Source organism: Anolis sagrei, chromosome 3, assembly GCF_037176765.1.
Source record: "Anolis sagrei isolate rAnoSag1 chromosome 3, rAnoSag1.mat, whole genome shotgun sequence".
Classification (NCBI taxonomy): Eukaryota; Metazoa; Chordata; class Lepidosauria; order Squamata; family Dactyloidae; genus Anolis; species Anolis sagrei.
The window spans coordinates 68,789,859-68,810,551 of NC_090023.1; the positions used below are offsets into that span (position 1 = coordinate 68,789,859).

Here is a 20,693-nt window from a genome sequence, read left to right on the forward strand (position 1 = left end):
AAGTCAATTCTGATATAGAGTGATTCTATCACAACATTTTCTTGACATGAGTTTTTCAAAGGAAGTTTGTTACCGTCTTCCTCTAAGACTAAAAAAGGTTGACTTAGGCCCCTTCTACACTGCCATATAATCCAGATTATCAAGGCAGATAATTCACATTATTTGCTTTAGATTAGATGAGTCTACACTGTCAGATAATTCAGATAAAATGAGAAAATCTGGATTTATATGGCAGTGTAGAAGGGACCTTAGTGGGTCTCCATCACCAAATTGGAATCCGAATCATGGTCCCTGAGAGACCTAGTCCAGTATTCAAACCATTATACCATGCTGCCTCTTTCATGATGATAACTAGTAGAACATTTAATCTTTCAGATCAATGACAAAATGTTCCTAAACCTTAGAATTGAACAGTCTCAGGACTTCGTATTGACAGACTGTATTCACCCATTCAAATATCCACAGCTTGAAAATATTCCAAAAACTAAATTCCAAAAAGCAAACCTTGATTTTATATAAGGGGCACCATTTTACTACACCATTGTATATTATGGGATTCACAGATTTTTATATCCATGGAAGGTCCTGGCACCAAACTCTAGTGGATACAAAGGGCCCATTGTAGCTACCCAGTTCTTGAGATGTACCAAAAGGGCAGAGGAGCCTATTTGACCTACCTTTAGAAACAGGACACCAAATTACAATTGTTAGAGAGGGCCTTTCTTTTGGTGGCATTCCCTTTTCTTTGATACCTGACTGTAACCAACAGTGCCCTTGATTTGGCACCAAGTTAAAACTTGGTTGTTTAGTCAAGCCATAGATTTTGGGGCAAAAGTATGATAGCTGGGACCCTATGCTGGTTGTGCAGGTTAGAATTCAGGAAGGGAAGATGTGTGCGAGACAGCACAGCAAGTGAAAGACGCAGCTGCGAGGGAGGGAGGAGGAGGGAGTCTATGGCTCACAGGTCATGCCCTCCCGGAGCCCCAGCTCCTCCACTGTTAGAAAGCAGGTGAGGGAAAGCAGAAGAAGAGGGGAAGGGGGGAATCCGGTTCCTGTCGCTCTGTTCGGACTAGGGCCTTATAAAAACCTTCCCTGGCCGCCAGCACACTTTCTGACCTTCAAAGAAAGCAGCCCCAGCAGTTGGGAGCAGTCCAAGCAGACTCCTCTTCATTAATTTTGATGTGCGTTGCGCAACTAGCTTAGGGTTTGTAGGATCCCAGGTATCATACTTTTGCCAATTTTGGCCTAGTGAAATCATTATTTGTCTTCTGATCTTTTAGATGCTAATTTTATTTGGTTTGAATTGAACTGTAATAAATCCCCCACCACTGATTTAGCTTTTAAAACAATTTCACTGATTGCAAACTACTCTGAGACCTGCTGATCTCTCAGTCTTAGAAGAAGGCAAGAACAAATTTCTCTAAACAAATTTTGCTAAGAAAACTCTTATCATAAGTTAGAAACAACTTGAAAGAAAACAACAAGAAGTATTTAAGTAAATAGTCTACATATTAACCTTATACTAGAGAGTGGATCTCATGGATAATTACCTCTTGTCCTTTTGCGTAACTGTCGAGCTCTCTTGGTTGTGAGAACACTGCAGAAGAATCCAGGGTGATCATCTATATGGCAATATCACATCTGTTCTTCTTTTATTATAATATCCTTCACTCTGAACTCTACTATTACTCCCACCTAAAGTAAACCAATTGAATCAATAGGATTTACATAAGTCTTGACTTATGATTCAACAGTTGGGACTGACCCAAAGGATTCAGGCCCTAGTCAGCTGCAGGTGAGTAATAATTCAGTGTTCAAATTCTCAAAAAGAAAAAAAGAGTCAAGCAGGCTCATACCTAGAGAGCTTTGTTAGAATTATCAATATAAACTTTGCCCTTCTTTTGATTTTTTTTTGTTTCCCCACATTCCTGGATCTCTTTGCAGGTGGGGATCAGGCCACAAACTTTTGGTGCTCAAATTTCCATATGAGGTCACAAACAAGGAATAGAATGTAAAGAGCAATTGAACCAAATGTAAGTCATTCTAAAAACCACTTTTGCCCCCAAATCTATGGCTTGACTAAACAACCAAGTTTTAACTTAAATTAGAAAGGGGTGAAATTTTGAAAGCTGCACATTTTGGTATACAAGGAATGTGGCCCTTTGTGGCCCTTAGTGACCCAACAAATTATTTCTAGATGTGAGTTTGTTGCTGTCAAATTACCGGTGCATCAATAAGTAAGGAACAATGACCTTAAATGAATGGGTTCTTGACATATGCACAGCCAAGTTGATACCAAAATTCAAGACACAGAAGAGAGACCTACCTAGAAAGCTGACCATGAGTGTTAAATGGTCATGGGAAAACAAAGTTCAATGTGGTTCAAGAGCACAGAACACAATACGATTCCTTAAGTACACATATCTAATTCAGCACAAAAGATTTCAGTAGATGAGCTAGGTTAGCACTTCTCTGTGACGTAAACACTGAACCAACCATTTTGGGACAAAAGACAGGAATTTGGAAAAAGCGTGGATGCAAATTTTAAATATTTGAAAGTAGCTTCCAGCAGAGCTGTCCTCTTCAGATGATTTCTCACTTATCAAGGTATTCATATTCAAATTCATTTTCATTTCTTGCAGCTCTTCTTGCCTCTCTGATGATGCCACTTCAACTTCCACTATGGAGATACAGCTTTTCTTCCAAATATTAGAAGCACCAAGACATAAAGCAAATTGGATTTGTCAAGTTTGAGTGGTGCAGTGTTTGGATCAAAGCAATGGCAAAGCCAGGATTAAAGTAATTGTGACAAAGATGTCAATGTCATTTTTCTAAACTCATGGATATCTTTAATTTGTGAATTAAGTAGGAACATCTGTTTCTGATCAACAGTTCATACATTTGACTTAAAATATTTGTAAATATAGAAAATACATACACACATATTGTATCCCTTTTGTAGCATGGAACACGTTCTTTTTATTCTGATATTTAAACTGAAGGTTGATGAACCTCAGTGGTCTATAATGTTTTGGACCTCACTCCCAGACTTCCCAGCTCCTGGCTATGGAGACTAGGGCTGGTGGCTGCTGAAATGGTAGGCATTTTAAATCTCCTGCCGTACCTCTTCCTAAATCTGGGTTCCTCTCATCCCTTTTAAGCATGAAGAGTTACTTCACACTTCCAAATCTTCAATTATCTTTAACTTCTCTGACTAGACTCCAATTTGCTAGGAACTGTGCTAAAGCATGTCAAACAGAGCATCAGAGCTCCTACTCAGACCTTACCAACTGAATAAAGCAGCATTGCCCCTTTCTATTTACTTGCATATTCATAAACATATTGATGCCAGATCTGTCATACAGCCATAGATCTCATACAGTAAATGTCACCAGGGCATGTAAGGTAATGAATGGGTCATCAAAATACACAATTGAAGCAATGTTAAGCTTTGGTGTATTCCTTACTACATGCTAAGGAAGTTGAGTCCCCGGATGTTGCCCAAAGTCAACTCCCAAAAGCACCATTAAGAAGGGCCTATGGAGATGTTGAGAATTATAGTTAAGCAGAGTACTGAATCCAGAATTTGGAGGCAATGGTATAGCCACAACTTTTTTTTCTTATGTGTCTCTGGAAAGCATAAGATATTTGACATTCTTTTAAAAAGGTTCAAAATAAATGGACTAGATGGGTATTGTCTCTAAGGAATTAGGGCAATCATTCCTATGCCGGCTTACTAGCTGGAGCTAAAAGGACCTGCAAGCCAGCAACACCTTAAGAGCACCTTAAGAGCAACAGATTATTTAGCATTGTCCTAAACATGCATACTAAAGAAGAAAGCAGAAAAGCTAACCTAGTAATCCAATGGGACAGACTGAAGTCTTCAGGGGCCATAACTGAAAGGAGAGTGACCATCTATTTGCACCTGAGTGCAAAGCTTTCCAAAATGGCACTGGGTTTCTAGTCAGCTTTCACTTCCCTTCTTTTCATGTTTGATAAAACGGTCCCCAAAGGCTTCCCCCTGGACCTTCCACAGTCATCCATTTTTTCTTCAGCCCACCAGCTGCTCTGCTCCCATTGAATGTCAGCCATGTCATTCGTTTTAGTGGTGGCTCTTTAGCATTTCGACACTGTCCTTTCTGAAGTCTGAACCTGGGATGTTCTGCCTCCAAAGCATGGGTTCTGTCACTGTCTCCTTGCTAACAAGAGCAATATAGATTGGAGAAATTAACTCAACTCAGCTGATATACAATTGTAAAATTCACACAATTTAGAAATATGAAGAACACTTAACATCATTTCAGTACAAGCCGATCTGTAACTAGTCAGAACAGAATAAGATTCTTTACTTGTAAAAACGAACAAGACTGCAGTCTTAATTATCTAGTTTATATCCCATTTTTCCAGTATTTTAAAATGTTTCATAATTATTCATGCCACTAATCTTTCAGAGATATTAGGTGTCTGCAAAAATCTTAACTCCTAACCCACATTTTTCTAACTAAGTGGGAAAATATAAATCTATAAAAAAGATTCTTTTGATGGATATAGTAACTTAAGCTTAAACCTTTCTCAGCAATAAGCCATCCTTAAATCTTGCTATTTTAAGCAGTTAACAAGGTTACATCAATTGGACCATATTGATTCGTAGCATTGTTTGTTAGCCCAAGGTCAGATGGCTAAACTGATTTTTTTCAATTGTTAAGTATAGCAATTATTTGATGAGAAACCTTTTAAAATACATGTTTTGCCATGTGGAATAAATTGAGAAAGAGGCATCCCACAGAGAGGTCACAGCATAAATGGACAGTGCTGTATTTATTTCAGTAGAACTATTCCAATTTAGTTTACATCTCAGTTATGATCTATTCATTTAATGACAAGACAGTGCATGCTTCCCTTTGAAACTATTATCTATCATTTTTCATTCTGGGAAACAAGAGATGCTTCAAGGCTTCAGGACAATTCTTAACATGGTGTTTTCTTCCATTTATTCAGTAGCACGTTAATAAAAATGGTCTTCCATCAATAAAGCACCAATTATGCAATATTAGGACACTGTTCTACATGATGATCCATGGATTCAAAATTCCAAGGGAGTGGGGATATACATTTTCATTCACTGAATTTGAAAAAGATGAACAGACTACACTGGTCTGATCATGGCATTAAAAAAATAAAACAATAATGGCACAGATAGCCGAGAGAAGAATTGTTCCAACATCATCTATTTCTTCCAGTGATGCTGAAAACCTCACCATTACAAAAAGCACCAGTGATTTATCCCGTGACCAAGGAAAAGTAGTAGAAAGAAAAATCTTGACTCAGCCATGCAGGGCAAGAGGTTACAATTATCACCTAAGCCACCTCAAAAGCACTTTAAGCATGTCAAAACTATGCCAACACAGCTACCTCTGAATAGACAACAACCTCTTTGTAAGGAAAGTATTGTGTTATTTGATCGAGATCTACATGAAAGCAAAAGAACAAAAAAATTATGCAGGGGATCTACCAGCAGGATTCTCTGTTGGCGAGGACCCCTAAACATAGTCTTGATCAAAAAGAGTGAATGACAACTATTTATCAACGTGAAAGAAAAGAAAGCACTAAATATCAGTCAAATATAGATGTGAAGGTAAATACCTGATTTCTTGCTTTAACACTGGAAAGTGACAAAGTGTATGAAAGTCATCTTTTTGGACCAAGTCCCATAATGTGAAGCCAGGAAGCTGTGAGATTCCAAGAGCTGTAGACAAGCTGTGGGTAGCCCAACCACAAATGGACAGGATTATTTTGCAGAGACATGCAATGACATGCTATCTTAGAAGGCCCTGAATAATACTATCCCTGCTTAGATGTAGGCAAGTTGTCATGGACAGGTGTTTTCTTAGCACTAAATAAAGGAGAGGTTTACCTCAGTAAGCTGGTTCTGATCTTCATCGGATGTACCCAACATACGGACCATGACAAACTATCTGCCCTTACCAGCTATGAAGGAAGAAGCAACAGTGGCAGATCCAGTTGTATAGCCCCAGGCCACTGCCAGTTCACCTGTCTCCTAGAACAAGGAGTGGAGTGCCCCAGTCTACATTATTACACAACTATCCATCTCTACCAAGCACTAGTCACATAAAAATTCTCCATTTTAACATTGCCTCTTCATTCTTGCATGTATGATATGCATTTTCTACTTCAGTGCAATACCATCTGCTATCCCATCAGCTGCAGTGATACCCCAGCTTGTGCCCAAATATACCATTCTGTATGCCCTACTTTTTCACTACTTTGGATCAGTAATGAAGTTTCAAAAGCCACAAAAATTGGATGATTTATTTCTCTGGTGCCCCCGATATTCGAAGTTCGAAGTGAGGTGCCACTGCTTCATGTCTGGCATATTACAAAAAGCCATTGTTTTATAAGAGCGAAAAAGAATGTTTGGGATAAAACAGTTATGTAATTTGACTTCTTTGCATTAAGCAGAGCTGGCAGATAACTATATTTGTCTGTGGATTTTTTTCTTTTTGAATGTATACATTTTCTGATGCAGTCAATACTTATAGAATGTTACAAGAAATCATATGAATTATAATACAAGAAACCACAAAAGCCAATGTCTTAATTCCATGCACATTGTCCTGGACAATGCATTGTCCTGGACTGCTCCATGGTCTGATTCCATAAATGTCGCTTACCAAGTTCAATCTATATTTCAGAGGAAAAAGCTGGCAAAACCACCTCTGAGTACTCGTTACCTAACAAAACCCTTTGAAATTCATGGGGTTGCCATAAGCAACAGGCAAATGTACAAACTACAGCAAAGACGTTTGGAGGGGAGCAAGCTGTTCTTTTAACTGAGATTTTGTTATTGGGATAGCTCAAATATTTTAATCTCTAAACATATCTTCCACCTCCTGTTCTTTAAAATGTACAAATATATTTGTATTTAAAATAATGGATGACATAAAAGGGAAGTGTAGCCAACAAAGGCAGGTAAGAGACACAGTTGCCATTTGGACCATATGTTGCATTATTCTCCGCACAGCTTGTGCATTTAGTCTACATGGAGAACATTTACTCAGAGCTCTCTCACACAAAGCCACACACCTCTGAGTGGTGGCAGAAGTAGAGTACCAGTAGTGGCATCATGCCCAAGGCCTATTAGCCTGGCGCCAATCCTGATGCCAAATATCTGTTCCTTTTTGGAACACCCATACACGTCCCATTTCTGCTGGTGACTAGGAATGCATAGCCAGGACTATTGATTCTGTAAGGAAATGGTCTACATTCTTCTTCAAGTGAGCCAACACCCTCCATACATATACATGAAATATACATATACATATGCACATACACACCATATGTTACGTAAACTGCCTGCCAAAGAAATTGCTTGAACAACCATATTTCCGGCTCTACCACATTTATATCTTCTGACTCAACTTTGTTTACCTCACATGTATAAAACCTGAGAAACACCTTTTAACTTCCTCCCTGGGATGATGATTGAGCCTGCCTGCCCATATTTAGCTAATCTATGCTATACCATCCCGTTTCTTCACACTGCAATTGCAAACTATGGAGAGTAACAATAACCTGACAGGAGAGGTAGGAAATTCTAAACTCACTTTATAGGAATGCCATATCAGCAGCATTAGTGAACCCAAACTATGTGTGAATTACATTAACCATACAATTTTCATATTCCCCATGTTCACTTCTGCAGGTTTGGGTACATTAATCGGTTATTCTTAGCACAGAGCGCAGCCTTCCACAATCTAGAATTCTTCAATGTGCTGGAATATAATATAACCTACTGTGCATGTTGACCTTGGATAACTGGAAATGTAGCCCACTACATCCAAAAGGTGGCAATTTTGAGAAAACTGCAGTAGAGCAAGAATGCAATAATATTGGGAAAAATTCCCTTCTTTATTTCTCTTTTCAAATACTTTATGCAGTGTCTTCAAAATACTCGTGAGTATTAAAATGAAAGTCTTTTCTCAGCAACACTACAATTTTGTCTTGACTGACACATTTTTGAAGCACATTACATACATTTGTCTTAGAAAGCCTTCAACATCACAATAATCCTATATTGTTAACCAGAATGGGGAAAATGGAATGGCTTTCTAATATATTTTCCAAAGATATCATTCCGAGGTTACTAGCAGGGATCAAGACCATCTAAGACTTGATACGAACATTACTATATACTATTAAAAATACTTTCTGAACTCACAAGATACCAGAACAAAAACCTATTATATGTTTTGCATTTAACTATACTGCTTGAATATATCCCTTTCCCAGAAATTTGAAATGATCCAAAATGTAAAACTATTTATTAAGGTGGCTGAGATAGTGACACCTTTGTTTTTTGATAGCTCTGTGTAAAGTGTCCCATACACAAAAATATTTCTAAATATTGTGTATAAAATTACCTTCTGACTATGTGTATAAGCTGTATATGAAATAGATAAATTTCATATTTAAAATTGGGTCCAATCTCTAACCCCCAAAAAACTGAAATCCCAAACACGTCTGGGTCCAAGTATTTCAGTTAAGAGATACTCAACGTGTATTATTATTTGATGCACTGTTTTTCAGAAATTGTGCAAAACAAAGAACAATTCTGCCTATTTTTTCCCTAGGAAACTCATACAAGCCATTTATTGTATATTATGTTTTGTTTTTTCTCTTCGTTCTCTGTGCTTTTTGTAAATATACATATGTTGTGTTTAATATTTACAGTACAACCCCTATATCTGTGGGGGATACATTCTCAGACTTGGCATAGATGTGTGAAACTGTGGATAATAGAGCTAGACATTCATGCAAAATTTTAGGTCATCTAAGGAACCTACTCAGCAGCTTCTCAGTGCCAAAATGTCTGCTTTGTTGCTCTGCCCTGTCTTGCCTTACTAAATCACGGAACTAGAGAGCACAAGGTAGATTTCCAGAAATAAATCCCAAAGTTCCCATTCCTAATGTTGACATTAGTCTGCTATACAAGTTTTCGAAACATTTGCCTCCTCCTGCTTCAACTGTGCCACCTCCATGGGTTCAAATGAGATGCTACTTCGTCATTATTTATAAAGGAGAAAAGCTAAAGGTGAAGATATCACATCAATTGGCATCATGAAGGCTTAGCAACAGAAAACTGAATGTTATCTGGGAAGACCAAGAGCTTGAACACTGTTCAAGCCAAAAGGAAACCAAAGGTTACCTGGGAAGGCCAAGAGTTTGAACATTGTTCCCACCCTAAATATCTCAGCATCACCTTAGATCGAACACTTTTAGAAAACACTGTGAGAAAGCCAAGCACAAAGTGGCTGCATGCAATAACATCCTGCTGAAACTTACTAATAGTGCATGGGGTGCAGACCCAAAATAAATAAGAACACCAGTCCTCTTACTCAACTGCTGAGTATGCTTGCCCTGTTTGACACAAGTCTGCCCACGCAAAGCAGGTGAATATAGCACTGAATGAGACATGCAGAATAATCACAGGATGTCTCAAACCTACACCTGTTGATAGTTTCTATAAGCTAGCTGGCATTGCCCCCCCCCCCCCCGATGTGCGACAGGAAGTTGCTGCCAATTACGAGAGAAATAAGGTTGAACACTGTGAAAGCCACCCACTGCATGACTATCAGCCTCCTCCCAGTAGACTTAAATCAAGGAAAAGTTTCATGAGAACCACCACTCCTCTAAATGTTCCTCCAGCAACAGCAAGAATACCCCTGTGGGCAGCCCGCCCCGCCCCGCCCCCCCCCCAGGGACTGCCTCCAGGGGTAATCATGGAAACTTTCCTTTACTCATGAAAATAAAACTTTTACCACTCTTCAAATTAGCAAAATGAACCAAATGGAAATGAAAATTCAAAATTTAGACTCTGGTATAGGCATTTGCATTGCAAATTTTGACAAGTTTTTGTCTTATATAAAAATACTTCATTTTGGAGCTTTAATCTGTCATAAAATTAGGCCTGGGCACCTAGCAACAAAATGACGAACTAGGATCTCTTTTCTGCTAAGCATCAATGTCAAAATTTGATTGGGCTATGAAATCAGCATGCATAAAGATGAACACTGCTATGCAAATCCGCTTTTGTTGTTTCTGGTTTTATTGTGCCTTCATGACAAAACTCTAAGAAGCTGGGAAAAATCCAAAATTAATAGTCTTAGTAACATGTTTAACTCCTTTATCAGATTTTATTCTTTATGCATCTCATAATTTTGTGTATGCACAGTACCAGTAGAGATTTCAGATTTGCTTTGCACGTGTGCCAAAGTTTGGTTTTAATTATCTTGTACTTCAAACATGTCACAGCTACCACATACATTTTGTTGTGTCAGTCATACTTCTGTTATATAAATCTCAACACCAAATGCTGTAGATTCTGTGGAGTCACATTTTCAACTGCCTCAAACATCTTTCATTTATTTTAAAATGGCTCAAAAACAAAGCAAAGTATGACATGAACATTCAAGACAGTGCCAAAAATAGAGGCACATGTAAAAAGCAATTTGATATATAATAAAGATCTAAAAAGCACACAGACACATATAAAAGCATCAAATCAACATTTAAAAGATACATAAAACATTTCTTAGAAAAAGCAACCTACCCAAAGAAGTAGTGGGGGGGCGGTGAATGATAGCAAGTACAAATTAGTATTTCAAGAAATCTATTACAAAATGAATGTATAAGATTCCTTTTGAACTCCAGTTCTCACATACATCTCCGAGATGAAACCATGCATATGTACCATCACTCATCTACATATGATACTGGACAAGGAAACCTTCTCACTGGTCTTGTCATTAATGCAACCTTCAGAATCTCCCAACTCACGTGAGTCACATGGTATCATCCCCACAGAACTCCTCTCATACTACCATCCCTGTGCCAATGACATTCATAACCTTTTTGAAAAGTAAAATGATGTCATATCCTTTTGGCAAATGTGAATCTCCATGACCACCTTTTGAAAACCACTAATCAAGGAAAGGCATGACCTTGTTAGAAATCAACCCTTTGAAAAAGTGATGTTCACAAGCATTCATGTTAAACCGATGAAACATGTATTTGAACTGCCAGGGACAAAGACATGCCACTGTACAAAAAACATATACTTAGCTAGCAGAGTTTTGAAAATATTTCTTTGAAGTTGAAGTTGAAATTGCAGTTGCCCAAAACATATACTCTCCCTTGAAACCCCTTAGTTTAATATATGCACTCAGAGACAAAAACAAAGTCTTCTTTAAAAAGTAACATATCTTGTTTACTCATAAACATCTTGTATTAATTCATTATACAGGCACATTTACAAACAGGATGTAGTTTCTCTGTGTTGAGAACACACGACATCATTCTTAATCAACAGTCCACAGTCCAAAGTCTTTAAGTACACAATTTATGAAAGTCCAAACTGTATAACTGTACTCACTGCTTTTCAAACCAAACATATAGTAAGCTGTTCCTGCGTTAGTCCAAAAGTGAACCACTAACATTGAAGTCCAAAAGCATACTGATTTTTTTTGGTCATGTCAGGAGCGATTTGAGAAACTGCAAGTCACTTGTGGTGTGAGAGAATTGGCCATCTGCAAGGACACTGCCCAGGGGACGCTTGGATGTTTTCATGTTTTACCACCCTTGTGGAAGGCTTCTCTCATGTTCCCGCATGGAGAGCTTGAGCTGATAGAGGGAGCTCATCCATGCTCTCCCCGGATTCGAACCTGCGACCTTTTGGTCTTCAGTCCTGTCAGCACAGGTGTTTAACCCACTGTGCCACCAGGGGTTCCAGCATACTGATGGCAAAATGCCTTGAGTATGAACATGCTCAGCACAATCAATGTCTGTAGCCCCTCCCACACCAAAGAGGTATGGTCTAACTGGCAAATCAATATATACATACAATGCATGTTAGCAAATATATACATTAACAAACTAATAGTGAAGGTTTGGAAGGTTTGCAACAATCTCCTCCAACTACTAGGTATCAGGATGCCATGGTGAGGCTGAAGGCTGGCAGCAGCAATGGCTCCAAAGCAGTTCTGAAGTGTCATGGGAAGTCCAGGAACAAGAGAAGAGTAGTGCCGCAGAGGCCATAGCATCAGCAACCAGTGAGATGGGGGAGCAGCCTGAGCAAAGGGAGGGAAGAGTGATCTTCCACCTACTTACCAATGAACAAACTGCCACCTCTCTGCTCTGAGCAGCTCAGAAAGGAAGGTGCAACTCAAGGACTGTGGTGTAGGAAAAGGTCCATAGGGTGACACCACTGTCTGTCTCTACTCTGAGAAGAGATGGGTCCTTTTTATATAAAAGTTAATACTGTACCATGATGGTAATCATGAAAAATGACCCTTTCTCTAAGAAGAGTAGCTACTCTTTCTGGCAGGGAAGAACAAAATAACTTCCATCCCCATCATTTTCCAGCCTAGATTATCTACCTATAGGTGATCACTCATGGCGCAGATTAATATTGTGCATTAAAAGGAAAAATCACTAAAAGTTTAGACTTATATATGATCATATACAATATTCACATTCATCTGCTGGGGTACAAAAATGGAAAAGGGGGTGGGAAGAGGAATCTAGCATCATGTCTTAGACCAGGGGTCCTCAAACTTTTTAAACAGAGGGCCAGGTTACAGTCCCTCAAACTGTTGGAGGGCCGGATTATAATTTGAAACAAAATGAATGAATTCCTATGCACACTGCACATATCTTATTTGTAGTGGGAAAAAACACTTAAAACAATACAATAATTAAAATGGAGAACAATTTTAACAACTATAAACTGATTAGTATTTCAATTGGAAGTGTGGGCGTTCTTTTGGCTGATGAGATAGAGTTGTTGTTGTTGTTGTTGTTTGCTTTCAAGCCATTTCAGACTTAGGTTGACCCTGAGCAAGGGCCGGGTAAATGACCTTGGAGGGCCGTATCCGGCCCCCGAGCCTTAGTTTGAGGACCCCTGTCTTAGACAATGATGTTCGTATAAGCTATTGTGGATATCAATCTGTTTCTTCAGATGAATTGTTTTTAAGCATTACATAGTAGTGGAAATGGGGAAGAATATAAGAGGATATAGAAAGATGCATATTCTGATTCTAACAATAATTTTTAAAGATCTGTGTGAAGTGACAGAGGCCTTTCAACTGTTATTCAAATGTTAATATTATTTAATACGAATTAAATGTCTGAGCCCTAATATGATTCATTGAATTAATTAGTATATACTAGCTTCCCTTGTTTTATATGCAGGTTTTCAATATTGCCATATAGCAAGCATGCAACATTTAATCTAGAACAGGCTGAATCTATGTTTCTGAGAAGAAAACAGCAGAAAGCTTTAAAAGTCATCTGGCACATTGTAACATCTTGTTATGAGATCAATGATTGGAGTAAGGAAAACCCATGTTTTCAGGATGCAGCTCTATCATTGCACATGTCAGGAAGAAAACTTGGCCACATGTAATGCCTCCCCTTCTTCCTCTGAACATGAAAGCAACTGCGTAATAATGGAAGGGTGATACCAAACACAGAAGGAAATACTTTGACCAACATAACTGGAAAAAATATGTACTACTGGTAATTATGGCATATCCCTCTGGTTTTGTCTTCAGTTTTAATCATGTCAGTGTGAAAAGTTTGTGTCATTTCATAGCCCTTGAAATGGTCAGATATACAATGCCTCAAATTCAGGCAAGTTCTCCCTACATTGCTATGGAGAATAAAAATCATGGCTTTAGCTTGCAACTTCCCACGCATGTCAGGTCCTTCTTCCATTCACTAGTCACTTTAATTATAAAGCGTGATGGCATTCAATTCAAGTAGCTATAGTTGAACAACGGAAGACAGTTTGCAAACCCTCCTCAATCTATGTTTTGGAGGTTAATGTTAAAACAGAGAATCTGCTGTAATTTGGATTTCTATCTTCAGTGGAACCTGGAAATTGAATCTGCATATACAATGAATCACTATATGAACTCATGATCTCCTAATCACAACAATAGCTTCAATGCCAGATGTAAGATGGAAAGGATCACACACATTGCTTAGAAAATGGTGCAGACATTCCTCATGCAGAATTGGGAATTGTAATGGGATTACAACTCAAAAGGTCATCTAGTATAACCCCCTCCCAATGCAGGAAATATACAGATAGGTAAAGGTATCCTCTTGAGATTAAGTCTGGTTGAGTCCAACTCTGGGGGGTGGCGCTCATCTCCATTTCTAAGCTGAAGAGCCGGCGTTGTCCGTAGATGCTTCCTTGATCATGTGGCTGGCATGACTGCATGGAGTACTGTTACCTTCCTGCCCAAGTGGCACCTAGAATAATAGAATCATAGAGTTGGAAGAGACCTCATGGGCCATCCAGTCCAACCTCCTGCCAAGAAGCAGGAATATTGCATTCAAAGCACCCCCGACAGATGGCCATCCTGCCTCTGTTTAAAAGCTTCCCAAGAAGGAGTCTCCACCACACTCTGGGGCAGAGTTCCATTGCTGAATAGCTCACAGTTAGAAAGTTCTTTCAGTGTTCAGATGGAATCTCCTTTCTTGTAGTTTGAAGCCATTGTTTCGCGTCCTAATCTCCAGAGCAGCAGAAAACAAGTTCGCTCCCTCCTCCCTATGACTTCCTCTCACAAATTTATACATGACTATCATGTCCCCTCTCAGCCTTTTCTTCTGAAAGCTAAACATGCCCAGCTCTTTAAGATGCTCCTCATAGGGGTTGTTCTACAGACCCCTAATCATTTTAGTCACCCTCCTCTAGACACATTCCAGCTTGTCAATATCTCCCTTCAATTGTGATGCCCAGAATTGGACACAATATTCCAGGTGTGGTCTAACCAAGGCAGAATAGAGGAGTAGCATGACTTCCCTGGATCTAGACACTATACTCCTATTGATGCAGGCCAAAATCCCATTGGCTTTTTTGTCACCGCATCACATTGTTGGCTCATGTTTAACTTCTTGTCCACAAGGACCCCAAGATCTTTTTCACATGTACTTCTCTCGAGCCACGCGTCCCCCATTCTGTATCTTTGCATCTCATTTTTTCTGCCTAAGTGGAGTATCTTGCATTTGTCACTGTTGAACTTCATTTTATTAGTTTTGGCCCTTCTCTGTAATCTGTTAAGATGGTTTTGAATTCTGCTCCTATCTTCTGGGGTATTGGCTATCCGTCCTAATTTGGTGTCATCTGCAAACTTGATGATAATGCCTTTTAACCCTTCATCTAAGTCATTAATAAAGATGTTGAACAGGACCGGGCCAAGGACGGAACCTTGCAGCACTCTGCTCATCACTTCTTTCCAGGATGAAGAGGAAGCATTGATGAGTACCCTCTGGGTTCATCTGCTTAACCAATTACAGATCCACCTAACCATAGTTTTGCCTAGCCCACATTGGACTAGTTTGTTTGCCAGAAGGTCATGGGGGACCTTGTCGAAGGCCTTATTGAAATCCAGGTACGCTACATCCACTGCATTCCCCACATCTACCTATTGATCTATTCACATTTGCACGTTTTCAAACTGCTAGGTTCGCAGAAGCTGGGGCTAACAGCAGGAACTCATCCCAACTCACAGATTCAAACCACTAATCTTCCAGTCAGCAAATTCTGCAGCTTAGTGGTTTAACCCACTGCATCACCATGGCACCATACAGATAAAGGATGCTAAATAATGGCCATCCAAACCCTTAAAAAGGCCAAGTCACAACAAAAGTTGGATAGTCATTTGTCAAGCTGTTTCCTTCTATGTCCTAAACACACGTAAACAACCATCTTGATGTTCTACCTGAGAACAGAATCCCACACTAAGCATGCAAACAGTTATCAGTGTGTGCACATGTGCATGCACATGAACATTTAGACACATAGATTTTTTGCTACTCAGGAGCCAGAATCAATGGCCCATTTCAATAAGTCAGTGTCAGCTACCCCATATTTGTTCTAGCAGCATCTGCTAACACCAACATTTACTCAATAAGGACAATAGTTGTAGAAAAACATTGTATGGGGTTTGCTAGCATTTGACTGTTTGTTTAGCATTCATGTTTTACTTTTTATTACATTATTATTTAAAATGGTAAAAGTGGATCAGGGTAAAGATGTTATAATATTCATCATATAAATAATGTCTGATAAGGTGGGCAGTAGTTTGCACAAGATGTTTGCTTTGATACATCAGGCTGAGATAACACGTCAGTACAACAGAGAGACAATATTGCCAAAACCAGGAAAAGTTTAAGGTAAAACTGTCAATGTCATACCACAATGAAAATTATACACATTAAGATACACAAAACACACAGAGAACTTCAGAGACAATATTAGGAAAATATTAATTCAGTTCCATAAATCTCATAGCCTACTCCAGCATTTTAGGTTCTGATAGCATGCTATCAGAAGGTACGAAATGAACGGTCTCCCAAAGGTACACACTACTTATAACAATGTTATAAGTAACCACATTATGTTCCTGGGTAAGTATAGTGATTCTCAATCTAGGTCATTATTCTACTGTGTAAAAAAGGATAAAGGAAGATGACGAGACTTTAAGTCTGCCTCAACAGAAGCAGTTCCACTTTGGATAAATGGCAACTCCTTGAGCAATTGGAATATTTTGTAATAGCAAATTGATTACACAGTAGTCCATTTACTTAGGAGTCACCATTGTGCAATACAAACTACAGACAGAGAACCCCAAATCCATGATGGCACTGCAGCAGGGAGAAATGAGTTAAATCCTCCTATTCTCCACACTCATCATCATCATCATCATCATCATTTATACCCCACTACCATCTCCCCAAAAGGACTCGGGGCAGCTAACATGAGGCCAAGCCCAAAAATTACAGTAAGGCAAAATAAATACATACAAAAAGCAGCAACATCAAATAAAATACATAAATTCAAATGAAATGCTAAACAATAACAAAATAAAACAATAAAATAACACAAAATATAAAAGACACGGGGAATTAAGCACAACTGGCTGGGCCAGATGCAAGGGATAAAATTATAAAAACACCTGGGTGAGATAGGTAAATGGAGTAACGTGCCTGGTGGGAGGTTCGGTGGGAAAAGGAAAACAATGAGGATAGTCTTCACTGAGAGATGAGATAAAGCACAATGAAAGGACAGAATTGTACTGGTAACACTTGTACTGGTCTCACATTGGACTCTCAGGCACTCTAAAGTAAATATAACCAAACAATAAAAATTACTATCGATGCTTGTCTTTGCTGGTATACACACTGAAGCTGTTCTGATTTTTGGACTGTAATTTCCAGCATCATTTATCACTGGCAATGGTGGTTAAGGCAGCTGGGAATAGCAATGGAATGACTGTCATTCCAGATTCAAAAACTTCAGGAAAAGTCTGAGTATGCCAAAGGCAGAAACTAATATTATGAACTTGCCACATATTAATTGACTTGTTTTGCTGGTCTTCATATAGGAAAAAATGTTGGTGTATTAGACAGCCCTTAGTCATAGGGGCTATAATAAGCAGTCTCTCCTTCTGTTCTTTTTTTCTCTTCAAGAGGTAGTTTGGGAGTGATATGTACAAACAGTCAGCGGAAACAGTTGTCACTGAAAGAATAAGTGACAGCTTACATCTCTGACTTGGCAACTGGGTCTTCACCATTAGAAGCAGCACAAAGCAATTGATTCTTTAGGGCAGGAATAAGCAAATCCCAGGGGCCCAGGGACCATTTCTCCAGCTATAGGACTCTCAAGGGATCAAACCAGTTCCTCCAGATGAAAGATTTAAAGGTCAGTTCCAGTTTTAAAAGCAAAGCTACTTATAGGTTTCAGAACCTGAATATTTTGCTAAACAAAATACTTTGCTTCAGAGAATCTTTTCATTTTGTGTGAGGAATCTTTTCCCCCATCCCTGGCATCTATGGCAGTATCATTCCCACTCCTGCCACTGCAGATCATGGTTTACCATAACTTAGAAAACAGACCATTTGGGACATAAGATTGTTATGTATCCAGCACACTGAACTTAAACATTATTGCTTGTGGCTATATATTCAGAACATTTTAAAATTCCCCATGCATAAAACCAAACTCACAATAGACATACACAAAAGGCACACATTCAAACATAATCATAATACACAATATGACTCACTGCTGTGTGGACAATGATAGAGGCTACTCAGAAGCTGTTTTTTCACTGAGTCAGACTATTATTCTGTCTGGCTGAGGACTGTCTCTACACTTAGTACAAGGGCTTCAGACAGAAGCATTTCATGACTTTATATAAAGATGCCAGGGGCTGAACCTAGGACTCTGTGTATCCAAACTACATACTGTACAATACTGTACCTCTGGATTATGACCCGTCCCCCAAAAGCTATATGACAATGCTCAGAGAAATTAACTTTTTGAACTACAATTCTCAGAATCTGGCAGCTAGGATAGGGTTTCTGGAATGTGTGTCCAGAAATACAAATTTCCCAGTTAATGTGAATGAAATATGCCTGCCTTAAAAATGGATCTAATATTTAACTCTTCTTACAACTTGCGTTTCTATAATGTAAAGTCTCTCAAAACGAAACACCAAGCTGTTTGTTATCATGCCTTGAGAAAATCCGTTGAAATCAATGAGTCTAAACTGCAAAAAACCGTTTGGCAACATAAATTAAAGGCATTGGTCCCCAAATATGACTTAAGGCTATTGCAGGTAGGAGAATTAAAGCTTAAGATCTATGATTGATTTTAGAGTAAAAGGGAAGAAAAAGTGTAGCTTTACAGTAAGGTGCGCTTTGGCTCTAAACTCGGTCCAATCCATCATGCACAGAGGATTGCACATTGATAAAGCAATGCAATAGAAAAAAAAACAGATAAACCAATGCATCACCACATACCTTTGCTCCATGAGAAGAAGAAAAAACAGGTCTATGCTCTTGATGTATTGCAGCCCTCAAATAAAGCACTCCAGATCGCACACAAAGAGGGTCCAACAGGAACAATTTAGCAGATCACATCAAAAACAGTGTGGCTTTTTAAGGCGACACATGTCTCTTAAGACAAAGTGCTCACAAAGCAGAAGATGGTTCAGATCACAAGCTGTAAATTAAATCATACACACAGATACACATCAGGAAAAGAAAAATTACAGCTGCAGCTAACATTGTCTCTTAATATGAAAGCATCCAAAGGAATTTGTCTTGTGGCTCAAACAGCCTTAACCCTATTAGCAGAGTCAGTTTTACTTACAGTACAATAAGCTTCATTTGATTCAATTACTTGGAGGAGACTCTAAGCATTAAAGGAGACCACAATGTAACATCCACTCATTCAGAGGTACTTTGCTACATTTAAAAAATTGGTGCGGGGCTTGGGACTATTATTAGAAATATCTGGTTGCTAAGGAAGGCTTTGGAAATGACATGCATCAGACAGAAAGCAAAATCTGATTTGCAAGAGAACTTGTGGGGGTGGAGATGTTTAAAATTTAGGTCAAGGGAACATAACTTTCTAATTTACTGTAATTACAGAGGCACATCAGGAGAACTGAAGAACAGTCACAGTATAGATTGAGTACCTCCAAAGAGAGAGGGCAGGATATAAATAAAGATTATTATTATTATTATTACTATTACTATTACTATTATTACAGCAGATAATGCAGCAAACATGTCGAGCAAATAAACTACAAGTGTTCTTCTCAACCTTCCTGATGCCACGACCCCTACAGTTCCTCATGTTGTGGTGACCCCCAACCATAACATTATTTTTGTTGCTACTTCATAACTGTAATTTTGCTACTGTTATGAATCGTGGCATAAATATTTGATATGTATTTTCATTCACTGGACCAAATTTGGCACAAATACACGATACATCCAAATATGAATATTGGTGGAGTTGGATGGCGGGGATTGATTTTGTCATTTAGGAGTTGTCGTTGATGGGATTTATAGTTGCCCTACATCAAAGAGCATTCTGAACCCCACCAACGATGGAATTGAACCAAACTTGGCACTCAGAACTCCCATGACCAACAGAAAATACTGGAAGCATCTGGTGGGCATTGACATTGAGTTTTGGAGTTGTAGTTCACCTACATCCAGAGAGCACTGTGGACTCAAACAGTGATGGATCTGGACCAAACTTGGCACTAATACTCAGTATGTCCAAATGTGAACACTGGTGGAGTTTGAGGGAAAATAGACCATGGCATTTGGGAGTTGTAGTTGCTGGGATTTATAGTTCACCTACAACCAAATAGCATTCTGAACCCCACCAAAAAGAGAATTGAGCCAAACTTCCGACACATGGTCAACAGAAAATACAGTGGTTTCTGATGGTCTTTGGTGACTCCTCTGACACCCCCTCACGACCCCCCAGGGGTACCAACCCTCAGGTTGAGTAACACTGTCTGAAACTTTCAGTACACAATTAATTGAGGACTAGCAGGTTTTACCACAACTGTCTCTCATGTGCAACAATCCTATGCTGTCTGTTTAGAATTAATGAGTTCAATAAGGGTAAAATTTCACAATGTTGTCCTTATGCACAATTTTTCAGTAGAAGAGTCCTACTGAATTTAATTGAGATTTCTTCTGAATAGATATATGCACAGAACATGCAAAGTGTTGACAGCCGTTCTGTCTATCCCAAGCATAAGCAAAATAATCCAACCAATAACTGGTTAATCTAG

General features: G+C 38.9%; 1 protein-coding gene across 7 annotated transcripts in view; it reads right to left on the minus strand.

Moving 5' to 3' along the window:
- The window catches only part of TIAM1 (TIAM Rac1 associated GEF 1), a 260,834-nt gene that overhangs the window by 170,190 nt on the left and 69,951 nt on the right, over positions 1-20,693 (minus strand). For all 7 annotated transcript variants that reach the window (XM_060770440.2, XM_060770445.2, XM_060770442.2 and 4 more), the window contains one exon: positions 18,895-19,096. The gene's annotated coding sequence lies outside the window, so the exon portion shown is untranslated. The remainder of the gene's footprint in view (positions 1-18,894; positions 19,097-20,693) is intronic.